At 45.1% G+C, this 13287-nt stretch overlaps 1 non-coding gene across 1 annotated transcript; it reads left to right on the forward strand.

Moving 5' to 3' along the window:
• Window positions 1–1675: 1675 nt before the first annotated feature.
• Window positions 1676–1747, forward strand: TRNAE-UUC (transfer RNA glutamic acid (anticodon UUC)). Its single transcript has one exon. It is a non-coding gene; the product is annotated as a tRNA-Glu (tRNA).
• The last annotated feature ends 11540 nt before the right edge of the window (window positions 1748–13287 follow it).

A 13287-nucleotide genomic window follows, 5' to 3' on the forward strand; every position in this document is an offset into this window, starting at 1 on the left:
CTTTTGAAGGAGGAGAGACCTTTTGTTCCTCTGAGAAGATGAAGAGGAGTTGGAGAAGGGAATTCTTACATGCACTCGGGTACATCGGTCCCAATGAACAAGTTCTGCAAGCACAAAGCTGTAAGTACCTGTCACAGGAACGGACTGAAGCAAACCTCCAGGGGCCAGAAAGCCAATGAGGAACAGTCTGGAAAGAATAGTTACAAAGCAATTATGACACTGGGTGGTTCCTCCAAAAAAAACGGGCTGTACTGGGAAAAAGAACTGAAGAGCACCCCCCTCCCTAACCCCTTCTTCTCTGCTCCATTTCAGCTAGCCAAAATGCCCAGATGTGGCCAGGTTTCTCACCAGTAACGCCCACAGCATGCATGCTAAATAAATGTGGCCTGAATTCTCTTTAAGCGAGTAGCCACTTTCCTTGTGGAAGCAAAGTTGCTGATTCACAGCTATTCCTGGTTCACCTACCACCCCAGAGGGTCTGCGGCCCCCCCACCAGGTAGGCTTTCTCTATTTTATTTACATTACTTATAGTTCACCTTTCTCACCCAGACTCAAAGTGGATTACCCAGCGAGAGTCTGTACAGTCCAGTTCAATAAATGATGTAATAAGGTACCTAACTGCAAATCTGCAAACATTAATGCTCTTTCAATGCCCTTGAGAGATTATTTGCAAGGGTTTTTTTTTTCTGTTTCACATAGGAAAGTCCACTTGCAAACAGTCACTAAAGGACATGTAAAATGCACTATCCAATGTGTAAAATAGAAAAGGGTCCAGTAGCACCTTTAAGACTAACCAACTTTACTGCAGCATAAGCTTTTGAGAATCACAGCTCTCATCGTCAGTTGCATCTGATGAAGAGAGCTGTGGTTCTCAAAAGCTTACGCATCTGACAAAGAGAGCTGCGATTCTCCAAAGCTTATGCTACAGTAAAGTTGGTTAGTCTTAAAGGTGCTACTGGACTCTTTTCTATTTTGCTACTACAGACTAACACGGCTAACTCCTCTGGATCTATCCAGTGTGTGGGAAAGCAACCAGAAGTTCAAGAAACGCTGCAACAATTCTTGCCACTGCCCCAGAAACCACGAACCTCTCCTCGTTTCATTGCACTAAGCAAAGAAGAGAGCAAAAAAAAATAACATAAAAATCTCAAGTCCCTCCACCCCCAAACTCACCTAATTGCAAGCCGCCACCCCATTTTACTAGAAGACCAACGCAACGGAGGAAGATCTTAAAGGCTTAACGGGAATCTCGTAGCCTTTAAAGCAAATCGGCCCCTTAATGTTTCCCAGGTGCCAACGATTAACCCCAACCAGCTCCTTCCTCCCTTCCTAATGAATGCGAGGCATTTGATGGGAATCCTCGGAGGGAAGGAATTAAAGTTGCCCTTCTAGTTCCATTTAAGTGGTAACAAGAGCTTCTGCATGCTGGATCCCGAGCAAAGCTGCACAGAGCCTATTTGCACCAAAGCAAGTGGCACAGCAATCAATGGCACTTACTTCCGAGTAAGCACGAGCAGGACTATGGTCCAAACGCACGCGGATCGTTGCTTTCAAAAATGCAATATCAAATTAATGTTGTACTCATTTCCTCCCAGCAGGTGGCAGTCTTGAACTGGTTTGTTTCTTAGTGTTTCTTATCTTGACCCTAGTGGAAAAAACCAAAACGATCAGCTTCTCCCATATGGTCTAGCGGTTAGGATTCCTGGTTTTCACCCAGGCGGCCCGGGTTCGACTCCCGGTATGGGAAAAGGAAAGTTTTTTCATTTTTTGTTCTATTTGCTTTCCAGAACTTTGGAAACTTGGAACAGTGTGTTGTGTGCATGCAGGCAGAGACTGGTTTTTGCTTTAAACATGTATTGCATAAAAACGTGGTTTTGCAGAACGCTCTTTAGCCTGCTGGATCTCTTCTCTGTCCATGTTTTCTCTTAACTGATTGCCTCTGGAAAGCTCATACCCTGGAAAGTAGGGTTGCCAGCTCCAGGCTGGGAAATTCCTGGAGATTTGGGGGTGGAGTCTGGAGAAGACGGGGTTTGGGAAGGGGAGGGATCTAAGCAGGGTATAATTCCATAGAGTTCTCCCTCCAAAGCAACCATTTACTCCAGGGGAGCTGCTTTTTGTGACCTGGAGATGAGTTGTAATTCTGGGAGATCTCCAGCCACGACCTGGAACCTGAGTCTTTAAAGTTCTACCGGACCTGAATCTTGCTCTTCTACTGGAGATCAGCACCGCTACCCACCTAGAAAAATCTGGTACCTTATGAAGGGAGCTTGACTCTCAAAAATGTATGTTGAAAATCTTCTCTAAGGTGATACTGGACTCAAATCTTGCTTTTTTTGTGGCAGATCAAGATGCCTAACCACTTGAAACCACATTCAAAAAAATTGTTCCAGATAAGTAGATCTCTTCCTGGCAAAAACAAGAGTCCTGTGGCATCTTAAAGATTAATTAATTTCATTGGCTAGTACAGCATATGAACAACTACAGAAGCACACCTGGCGATGTTATTGCCTGAAGAACAGTTCTCATGAACCTGGAAGCTTGCACAATGGTTTGTGTTGATTTGGTTGGTCCTAACAGTATGTATGACATGGATTTTGTTCTTTTTGGGGATGTTGCATGGACCAATACGGCTGCACAACTGAATGTTACGAAGTGCTGACACTTTAAGGTGCGTAGTTGTGCTTAGCCCAGTGCCCAGCTAAGAAAACAGAGAAAAGATCATTATCTACTCTTTGGAGGAGGCATGCTGGCACTTTAATGGCCCTTGAGAGGGACTGTGGCCCTAAAATTGCCAATTCTAGGTTGGGAATACCTGGAGATTTGGGGTGGAGCCTGGGGAGGGCGGGGCTAGGGAAGGGGAGGGACTTCAGTGGGTTATCATGCCAAAGAATCCACCCTCCAAAGCCACTTTCTCCAGGGGAACTGGAGATCAGTTTTAATTTTGGAGATGGTGCCTCCCCCCTCTCCTTTCTCTCCTCCATGTTTGGCGGTCATGGAACCTTCCATTCCCAGAGAGACAGCCAAGATTTTTCTCTTCTCCACTACAGCAGAAAACTAGCAGCAAAGGGAGGTTGGACATTGAAAGGAAAGAATAATCCTGCAAGCTGTGGGTCGTTTCATATGCTAGAGTTATGCGGGGCACCTTAGAGTGACACTATTGGCCGGGGGAGGAGAAAGCAAGTATTGAATTTGTCTAGGGAGGAAAAAATCATCTTCCTGCCCCTCCATGCAGACTTCATTGGACACACCACATAGCCTCGAAACTGGTGCAGATGAGAAAGCTTTCCCCATAGCCTGCAGGGGATATCGCTTCTTCAAAAAGAAGTGGGGCTTGAACCTGCCTCCAAGCCATACTCCCTGAGACGGGGGACCTGACCACAATCTCAAAAGGGTAGGTGGTGATGGAATGCATTCTGCACATGCCCAAGAACTAGAGTTGCCAGCAGGCTTGGAGGAAAATATCCTGGCTCTTTAATCTTTGGAAATGGGCAGCTAACGCTTTTTGTTGCAGGGAGGTAAATAACAACACACAGCCTCACATTAAGCTTCTATTTCAGGGACTTCTTTTCTCTCCAGGCCTGTTGGCAACCTTAGCAAAAGTATTTTTATTTAAGCATCTTTTTTATTCTGTCCACTCCCCCACCACCAAGCCCTGGGAGTTATACATGATTCTACCCTTTGCCGTTTTATTTTCACTACAACAACGTTATGGGGTAGATAGCAACTGGCCCAAACAGGGCATTCCTAAGGATAATTTCTTGGGAGTAAGCCCTATTGAATAGCATAGGACTTCCTTCTGAGAAGACCAGCTCAGATTTGCTCCCAAAGTCACCTAGATGAACTTCAGGGCTGGGTGATTTGAATCTTGATTTCCCCCTAGTCCAACACACTAACCACTTCACCACACTGCCATTATTATTCTTTGTGTGTTCCACAATTGGTGAAACTGTATAAAGGCAGAGAGAGAGATGGTTATGGGTTTGAGGTACAGTTGCCAATTCCGGGTTGAGACATTCCTGGAGATTTGGGGGGTGGAGCCTGGGGAAGGCAGAGTTTGGGGAGGGGCCTCAGCGGGGTATAATGCCACAAACTTCACCTTCCAATGCACCCATTTTCTCCAGGGGAACTGATCTCTGTTTCCTGGAGCTCAGCTGTAATTTTGGGAGATCTCTAGCTACCACCTGGAGGTTGGGAACCTTAGTTTGGGGAGAAGAGCCTTTTCAATCCATAAGGGAAAAGAAGGAAAACGTTGAGAGGATGGGCTCAGAGGCTTTGGAAGAAAAAGAATTATGCAGCCAGAGCCAAGGGACACGCAGCATTCCGTCTTGTACAGATTTTGATTTGTGACTTTTCCATTTAAGAAGCTGGGCCGTTGCATAACGATAAACCTTTTGCAACACCCTGTGGGTGGAAATTTTATTTTCCCCCGCTTTGCTTTCTTTTAGCTGCATATTGTCTTCAGAGACAATTTAGTGTCAAGGTGCTTCGCTGGCATGACACAGCAATGCGAAGGTTGCTAGCACTTTCCCACCTGCCCTAGAAAAACCTCCCGTAGAAACTGGACTGCTAGCACTCAGCAAACACATCTTCCCCCAGCATGAACATTCGTTGACATTGCAAGCAATCAAAGATACAAGGTCGCCATCAGGAACGGGTCGTCTTCCTTTTTTGCTATTTGGCATAAAAATCCCAAATATGCACAGTCATCTTGCAAGATACCAAGCACAGAGAAATTAGATTACTCCCTAAGGAGTCCTGGAAAGGGACTCAAGCCAAAATTATTGTGGAACGCTGCTGTCGATTGCTCAGCACTGTACCAATCCCGAAAAGTCTGTGGATATTCCTTCCATTACTGTCTTAAAACGAATTCTGGACGGGCAGCCCTGCTGTGAGTCTTGCGGCATCTTAAAAGCAAACGAATTTATTAGGACAGAAGCTTTCACAAGCCAGAACCTGCTTTGGCAGATTCACAAAGTGTTATGCTCAGTTGGCAGAGAGATTTATACCCTAGGCGATAAACAATAGCTGGTGTGGGGAGAGTTGGAAGGCCTGGTTTTCCATGACAAGACGTGTAGCATTATATTGCAGAGCAGAGGTGAAAACAATATCCAGTCCAAAGAGGAAAACTGCTGACTCGTGGTGAATTGGCCAAATTGGATGACTCCAGATTGGTTTTTGTTGGGCAGCAATAAATATCGACCTACCCAGGGACCGTCTGAAGTCTCTGTTGAGTCCAAGTTTAATAGTATCACATCTAACAGGAAGCTATACTAATCCCAGTGGGACAGCCATGTTAACTCTGCTGCAGCCATAAGAACAAAAATACTCACGCCACATTCAAGACCTTATTGTGGCATAAAGCTTTTTGTGTAATCCAAAAGTTTACATACTTTTTCATGAACGCATTTATTCTTATGCAGGTATTATGGTACCCAGGGCTTTTTTTCTGGGAAAAGAGGTGGTGGAACTTAGGACGGCACAATGATGTCACTTTGGGTCAGCTGGAACAAGGGGGGAGTTTTTTAAAGTTTAAATTGCCCTTGGAGAAAATGGTCACATGGCCTGTGGCCCCGCCCCCTGATCTCCAGGCAGAGGGGAGTTTAGATTGCCCTCTGCGCTGCTGCTGCACAGAGGGCAATCTAAACTCCCCTCTATCTGGAGATCAGGGGGCGCGGCCACCGGCCATGTGACCATTTTCAAGAGGTGCCGGAAGTCCGTTCCACCACGTTCCTGCTGAAAAAAAGCCCCGATAGTACCGACTCTATGAATTACATTTGGGGAACACCAAAAGAGGGAGGGTCATGCTACTTCCATCCGGCAGAACTTGTGACCCGGTGAATCAAACACAATGTGGAGTTACAGGCGAGTAACAGTTATATTTTTTAGCCATTTGGAGACCTTTTATAGGAGCCTTTGTATAGATTTGCCACCATTTTGTTTTTTATTTATGTTTTGCTTTGCACAAATATTTTTTTTTAATTAGAAAGAAAAATCTGGAAAACCGTCCTCCATAGGAGTTGGATTCCTTTTGGCTGGAAAAGCCAGGAAAATAGAGTGCTTGTAACGGCAGCGTTGTGCGTCCAGACCGTGGTAGCATCTAGCCAGCCGTGGCTTCCATCCATCGGGTTCAATGTTTGGCCACTTCCCCCTCGTGGCTGACTGACGATGTCTTCTTGCGCGGGGCTGGCTTGGGACCGAGGTTTGAGTGCCAGACTCTTGGAGGAATTCATTTGTGTCGACCACAAGCAGTTATCAAAGCCTCTCGGGAGCTGGGGTGGTGCGTTTGGCTTGTTATTTCCACCTACTGTTAAATATTCAGTGGGCTAAGTAGGTCAAAGCCAAGCCAACTGGGCAGGAAGCCCCATTGCGAAGCTGAGCTTGTCAGTGCTTAATTAGGGCTGGAAAACTAGCTTTCCTCCCATCTTGCAAACTTTCAAGGTCACCAGTGGACAGGGAAGGATTCTTGCTCCTTAATGCTGAGATTGGAGCCGGGTACCAGCTGCACAGGATAGATTTACACTGTCTTTAGAGACCCTGAACCCGCCAGTAAATGCAGTATGGGATTGAGGTTGCCAACTGGCCTGGAGAAAATGTCCTACCCCCTTTAACAGAAGCTTAAAGTGTGAATATGGGCAGCAAAAGCCTTTCACGATATGGTGGCAAAGAATATCCCCTGGTTACCCGCAAAAGGGGAAGGCATTTTTCTCCATGAGGGCGCTGCTGTTAAAAGCACAGAGGCCGGCAGAAAATGGGTAAATGTATTTTCTCTTTCCCTGTTTCTCTACCTTTCTCTGTTTTCCCTGTTTCTCTAACCTTTCCCTAGTCCCAACTCTACTATGCCTGTCTTTCTCGGTAAAGAACATTTGAGCCAAATAAAAGAAAGCAATGGCAGTGTGTGGCATGTTATATGTAGCAATGTAGCAATTTTTATCGCACCCATCGTGCCATAACCTTAGAGCAGCATACAAGATTTTCCTTTCCTGAGTTTATCCTCACAACACAACAACCCTGAGGGGTAGGCTAAGCTGAGAAAGAGAGACTGATGGGCCAACATCACCCAGCATGCACCATGGCAGTGGTGGGATTTGAACTCAAGCCTCCCTGGTTCTAATCACTCTAACCATTAAACTACACCCAGTTCAGAGTTACAGTTTTGAGTCCTTACCCATCTCTGTGCAGAGATAGGAAGTCATAACTCCAAGCCTGAAATCCTCTGAGAGTAAGACCCATTTAACTTTTGAGAAAATTTGCAAAGGATTTGCCTTCTTGTTATTGCTCTATGGTGGCTAACCTTTTTATCAGCCTGTGAGCAGAACCACAAGTGACAAAAGGCACAGATTGGACACTTGCCAGCTTCCCTCAAGTTTTGGCGGGAAATGTAGGCAGCTTGGCGGAACGTTGGACAAGTGACAGTTGAAAAGTCCATTGGGCAGCAGACGGAGAGCCAAGCTGCAAGACCAGGATGCCTACATTTCCCATCAAAACTTGAGGGGAGCTGACAAGTGTCCAACCTGTGTCAGGCGTCACTTGTAGCTTGGTTTCTCAGATCCTGTTTCAGCACTCACCACGTTGGCTACTTGCAGTCTCTGCCTACTTTGGAAATGCTTAGATTTAAGCAGTAAAAAAGAATGCTCCTACTAAAGGAACAAGAAGGAACACTAGGTAAGACTACGGGCCAAACTACGAGTGATGAATAACACAGGTTGGACACTTGTCAGCTTCCCTCAAGTTTTGATGGGAAATGTAGGCAGCTTGGCGGAATGTTGGACAAGTGACCGTTGAGAAGTCCGTTGGGCAGCAGTCGGAGAGCCAAGCTGCAAGACCAGGACGCCTACATTTCCCATCAAAACTTGAGGGAAGCAGACAAGTGTCCAACCTGTGCCTTTTGTCACTTGTGGTTCTGCTCTCATGTGTTCCTTTGTGGCTCGAACTGCGTTCATTTAGCACTCGATGCGTAGCTCCATGCGTAGAAAAGCATCTCTCACTGATTTGGGCACATCGGGCTGTTGTTAAGGGCACAAGAGCAGGTCAAGTCAGTTTTTTAGAGTCAGTTGGCTACCCCATTCTGCTTCCATCCCTCAATGACTAACCCCTTTTTCCTTTGTTTAAATGTTGAAAGGCAAGCACTTCCCTTCCTGTGGTTTCTTGGCACGTGCTGGTGGTCAGATCTCCACCGCCTAATCATTTTATGGCCACCCTGGTGCTTGTTAGAGCAATGGGTCTAATCCTGATAGGCCCACGATTGAGTTCATCTAACAGAACCTGACAGGGGAATGTCCGAGCTGACAGTTGAGAGAGGAATACAATTTTCCTGCTGCTTCAGGCAGGAAAACAGAACGAAAGAAAGCCGTATTAACCTATGGCTGTGCCCCTAGGCTTTCAGGTATTTCAGGCCCTCTCCGGCACTTCAATCTTTCACCTCAATACAGGTGACAGCCTGACCCTTTTAGGGTGGGACTAGACCGCAGTACACAGCCCTGTATCCATTTTGTGGGTCTATTCACAATTACTTAAATATTTTTATTGCATGAGTAGAATTCTTCAAGAAAGCACATTTGGGGGGTATAATTGTTCAATACTGTAATATTTTGAAGTTAATAAAATATTTATTATTTATTAAAATATATAATTTACGGATAATTGTTTTAATATAAGAGACAACTTGTTTCACTTCAATAAGGAAGCAGTTAATTATCTTGTTAATAGACAAGATTAATCTCCACTCTGAGATTTAACTTCCAGACACGCTTAGGAGAGGGAGCTGAAGTATGAAGACTGTTCAATGAACAATGATTTGGGTTTTTGTTTTATTTAAACATGTATACGTTGCCTTTCTTCTTGGCTCAAGGCAGCTAATAAGTTATTGCCGGAAAGTCAAAAAGAGGAATGGAGACTAGAAATGAGAGTTGCTTCTTGGTTAACAGAGACAATTAGAGAATTCGAAGAAGACAGATGTCAGCTAATATGAAACAAGTCAGAAGCCATCTGAAAAAGAAATATCTTCCATCTGTTCTAAGCCAGTTTGGTGTAGTGGTTAAGAGTGGCGGGACTCTAATTGGGAGAACTGGGTTTGATTCCCCACTCTTCCACTTGTAGCCGGCTGGGTGACCTTGGGTCAGTCACGGCTCTCTCAAAGCTCTCTCAGCTCCACCCACCTCACAGGGTGATTGTTGTGAGGATAATCAGGGCTCATTTTGAGGGGGAACGCACAGGAATGCAGTTCTGGCAGTTCCCCAAAGAGGTCACATGTCAGGTGGCCCCGCCCACCTGACTCTCGGCCATTTTGGGCCCGTTTCAGCCTGAATTGGGGCCGAAACGGCCCAAATTGGGCCTCTGACAGGTGGTGGATCACTCTCCCACTCAGCAGCAGCCCGATCCTGACCATTTTGGGCCCCTTTTCAGCCATTTTCAGCCCCTTTTGGCCATTTTGGGCCCAATTTTGGCCCTGAATGGCCAGGATTGGGTCCAAAACGGCCAGGATAGGTGATGTCAGGGGGTGTGGCATATGCAAATCAGTCATGCTAATGACACACTTCCGGTGATGGCAAGGGGTGTGGCATATGCTAATGAGTTGTGCTAATGAGTTCCTCCAGCTCTTTTTCTACAAAATCACCCCTGAGGATAATAATAACATACTTTATAAACTGCTCTGAATGGGCGTTAAGTTGTCCTGAAGGGCAGTATATAAATCAAATGTTGTTGTTATTGTTATTATTATTAAAAACACATGGCTTTTTGAACCTGAGTAGGGCGATCGTTCCAAAGTGTGGGAGCTAGTACTGAGAAAGCTATTTCTCACTTTCACTGTTGCTCCTCGATTGTAACTGTAGGACAATTAAGAGGGTGTGTTGCCTTGCTCTTAATGTGTAGATCTAGGTAACAGTTGAGAGATGCGCACTGTTGATTTCAACATGCCAGATACCTGGTACCAAGCTCTCCAAGGTGGAGTTCCAGGGATAGGCCACGTGGCAGGCTCCCTTGGGAACGGGGCATGCGTCTAAATGTTTTGATGTATTTGCAGTAGTTGGCTGAGCTTGTACTTGTGTTGTAACTGCAACTGCAACCAATCATTAAAGTGCATTGAAATGTATTATCCAGCATGTGTGAAGGCAGCCAATGTGACATAGTTTTCTGTGGCAGAGCTCAACCACCTCCTTCTCGCACATGTGTGGCCTCCATCGTGTAAGCATGCAAACTAAGGAGACTCACAATGTGGGCTGATAGTTTTATTCAAAACATTCTGCCGACCAGCCGCAAATTCTAACTTTTACACAAAAAGTTCGGCAATTGCCCCAGCTGCTAAGGAGCCAAATTCCAGCCCCCCCACACACACTGCCCCAGTCAATCAGTAAAATCCATTTGCCCTAGACAACACCACACATATGGGTTGATGCTAAATTGTAGGACTGAAGAACTTACAGGTTAGTCTTTAATTTTTTAAAGATTTATTAAATTTAAAAAATGAACAGAAAATTCTAAACAATAGCAGGTCTACACATAAGCTTCTACGATAGGTTTCCAGATCTCTAAAAAAATGCAGTCGTCATCTATATGCCAAACATTCAAATACTAATAAAGTCATAAGGTTCTCAATCCATTGAATGATGGAAGCTGGGCTTTTGTCTTGCCAATGTTGTCATATAAATCCTTTAGCTACTGTAAGGGCGTGGAGAGTCTATTTCCCATTTCACATTGGTTAGGTTCCAGGATATGGGCAGATAGTTTAAAAGTACTTCCAGATTAATTTTGTAAATAACCCTTTGCCCACTTACCAATGGCGAGGAAGAACTGGTGTGCCCAATTGGTCAGAACTCAGAGCCTTGCCACAAGTGACATTTTACATGTGAAGGATAAAGGATAATTTTCGCAAGTCTTTCTGGGAACTGAAGTTCTTCTCCCCCCACCCCTTTTCCTTTTGTTCCTTCCCCTCGCTGCCTGAAGAGACAGAGAGAGCCTACGGCAACAGCAACTTTTGCAAATCGTTCCTCCAGTCACAAGCCTGCTCTCAATGATCTTTGGGGCAGGCAGCTGCAACTTTCTCAGCTTTCTCCGGAGCTTTCCCCCCTCCCCCGCCCCCCAGCAAGACGATTTGCAAAAGCTGATGTTGCCGTAGGCTCTCTCTGTCTGTTCAGGCAGCGAGGGGAAGGAATAGAAGGAAAAGGGGTGGGGGAGAGGAACTTCAGTTCCCAGAAAGACTTGCGAAAATGATCCTTTATCCTTCACGTGTAAAATGTCACTTGTAGCAAGGCTCTCAGTGTTATATCTAGGATGGAAATGACCCTGTCTCTGAATCTGAAGCCAGCTCGAGCATAGGAAGCGAAGTACTTCCTGTTCAACTCACATTTTGGCATAATTTTCCTGATGCGCAGATAGAAGGCAATGGCAGGTCTATTTCTAACTCAAACAGGACACAGTATCTTATTCCGGGACACTAAAATACTGGACAACACTTCCAACTACTTTGTCAGATTGCACAGGGAAGCCATTGAAATTCATAAGCATAAGCACAACTTCAACAGGAAAGAAGAGACTTTAACAATTAATAGAGCTTGGTTTCCAGTCCTGAAAAACACCAGGCTGACAAAATACTCTACATCTTCCAATAGCCCTGCAGATAAGATTAGCATATCAAGCACCAATCCATATGCAAAAGATCCTCCTCAGGATACAGTGAAGCATTAGCGTTCCATTAGCATTCCACATCCTGGGAAACTCTTACAGGATGACTCAGCCCAAACTCACCTTCCTGAGTAGATATAAATTACCTGCTAACATCTTCTCCACAGTTTGACACTGATTGATCTCTGTCTTTTGGTGCTACACCTCTGAAGATGCCAGTCACAGCTGCTGGCGAAACATCAGAAACTACAATGCCAAGACCACGGCGATACAGCCCGGAAAATCCACCACAACCATCGTTCTCTGGCCGTGAAAGCCTTCGACAATAGGTCTATTTTTGTTTAGTTTACAAGAATCTCTGAGTGTTTTATTCGATTAATATCTTCCTGTTTAAGATGGAGATCTGGGATTGTGGTTTGCGGTGATTCACTATACTGAAAGAGTTTGCAAAAGACTAGACACCTTTTTATCTATGCTGTGCAGCTTGAGGTGGAAAGATAGGAAAGGCAGAAGTCTCAAGGACTATCAGATTCCCAAATGCCTGGCTAGACGCTTTCGGAGCCTCGCAGTGGTGCCCTGACCTGACCTCCAACGTGAGAACCCTTGATGCGATCGACATGTGCTTGCCACAGTGTGGAGTCTAGGAAGCCTTTTTTATACTCGGCTAGCGCTGCACTATTCACAGCTGAGAATCTTGGCTCCAGATTCCTTAGAGCAAGCTTGTTACCAGGAAAACACACATGCGGAACCATAGTCCTCTCCATCTGTTCCCATCTCCTTGCTTTGCTTATTCCGGGCTCTGCTGGAATCCGGGCTGAATTAGGTCACTTTGCCAAGGCTTAGAGTTAACTGGCCACAAAAGAAGTATTCTTTGTTGGATTCTTAAAGATCGGTCAAGTATGGAGAACATGAATTTGTTAGAAAGGTAACACAAAACACGGGAGGGAGATGACGTTAATTATAAAAGCGACACTTGACTCGAAAACTCCAGATTCCATTTGCTCTCAGAAATGTTCATAAGGAAATCATAACATCTGGGATGAGGTTGTCTCTGGAGTTTTCCAGACCAGTGCATTTTTTGTAAATAGCATGATAATATTGTAGGTATATATGAATGCAGTTCTAAGCAGAGGTATACAGTTCAAAGCCTGCGGACATCAGTCAGCTTAGAAGGGTATAACTGTTTCTTAGTACCCAGCGAGAACTGAAAGTGGCTCAAAACATCTTTTTACTCCCTCCTCTACTAGATTCTCACAAAAACAACCGTGTGAACTAAGTAAGGCTGAGAGGGAGAGAGTGGCTGCCCCAAGGTCATGCAGCAAGCTTCCACAGCAGACAGGGATTCAATCTGAAGACTCTCAGATTGTAGTCCGACACTCTAACCACTACTACACACTGTCTCTCAATCCTGATTCTGTTTCGGATTACACTATACATCTGTAATGAGTCCAGTAGCACCTTTAAGACTAACCAACTTTATTGTAGCATAAGCTTTCGAGAACCACAGCACTCTTCATCAGATGAAGAGTGCTGTGGTTCTCGAAAGCTTATGCTACAATAAAGTTGGTTAGTCTTAAAGGTGCTACTGCACTCTTTACTATTTTGCAACTACAGATTAACTCCTCTGGAACTATACATCTGACAACTCTCGGCCAAATTAGTTCTCAT

This window comes from Eublepharis macularius, chromosome 19, assembly GCF_028583425.1.
Source record: "Eublepharis macularius isolate TG4126 chromosome 19, MPM_Emac_v1.0, whole genome shotgun sequence".
Taxonomy (NCBI): Eukaryota; Metazoa; Chordata; class Lepidosauria; order Squamata; family Eublepharidae; genus Eublepharis; species Eublepharis macularius.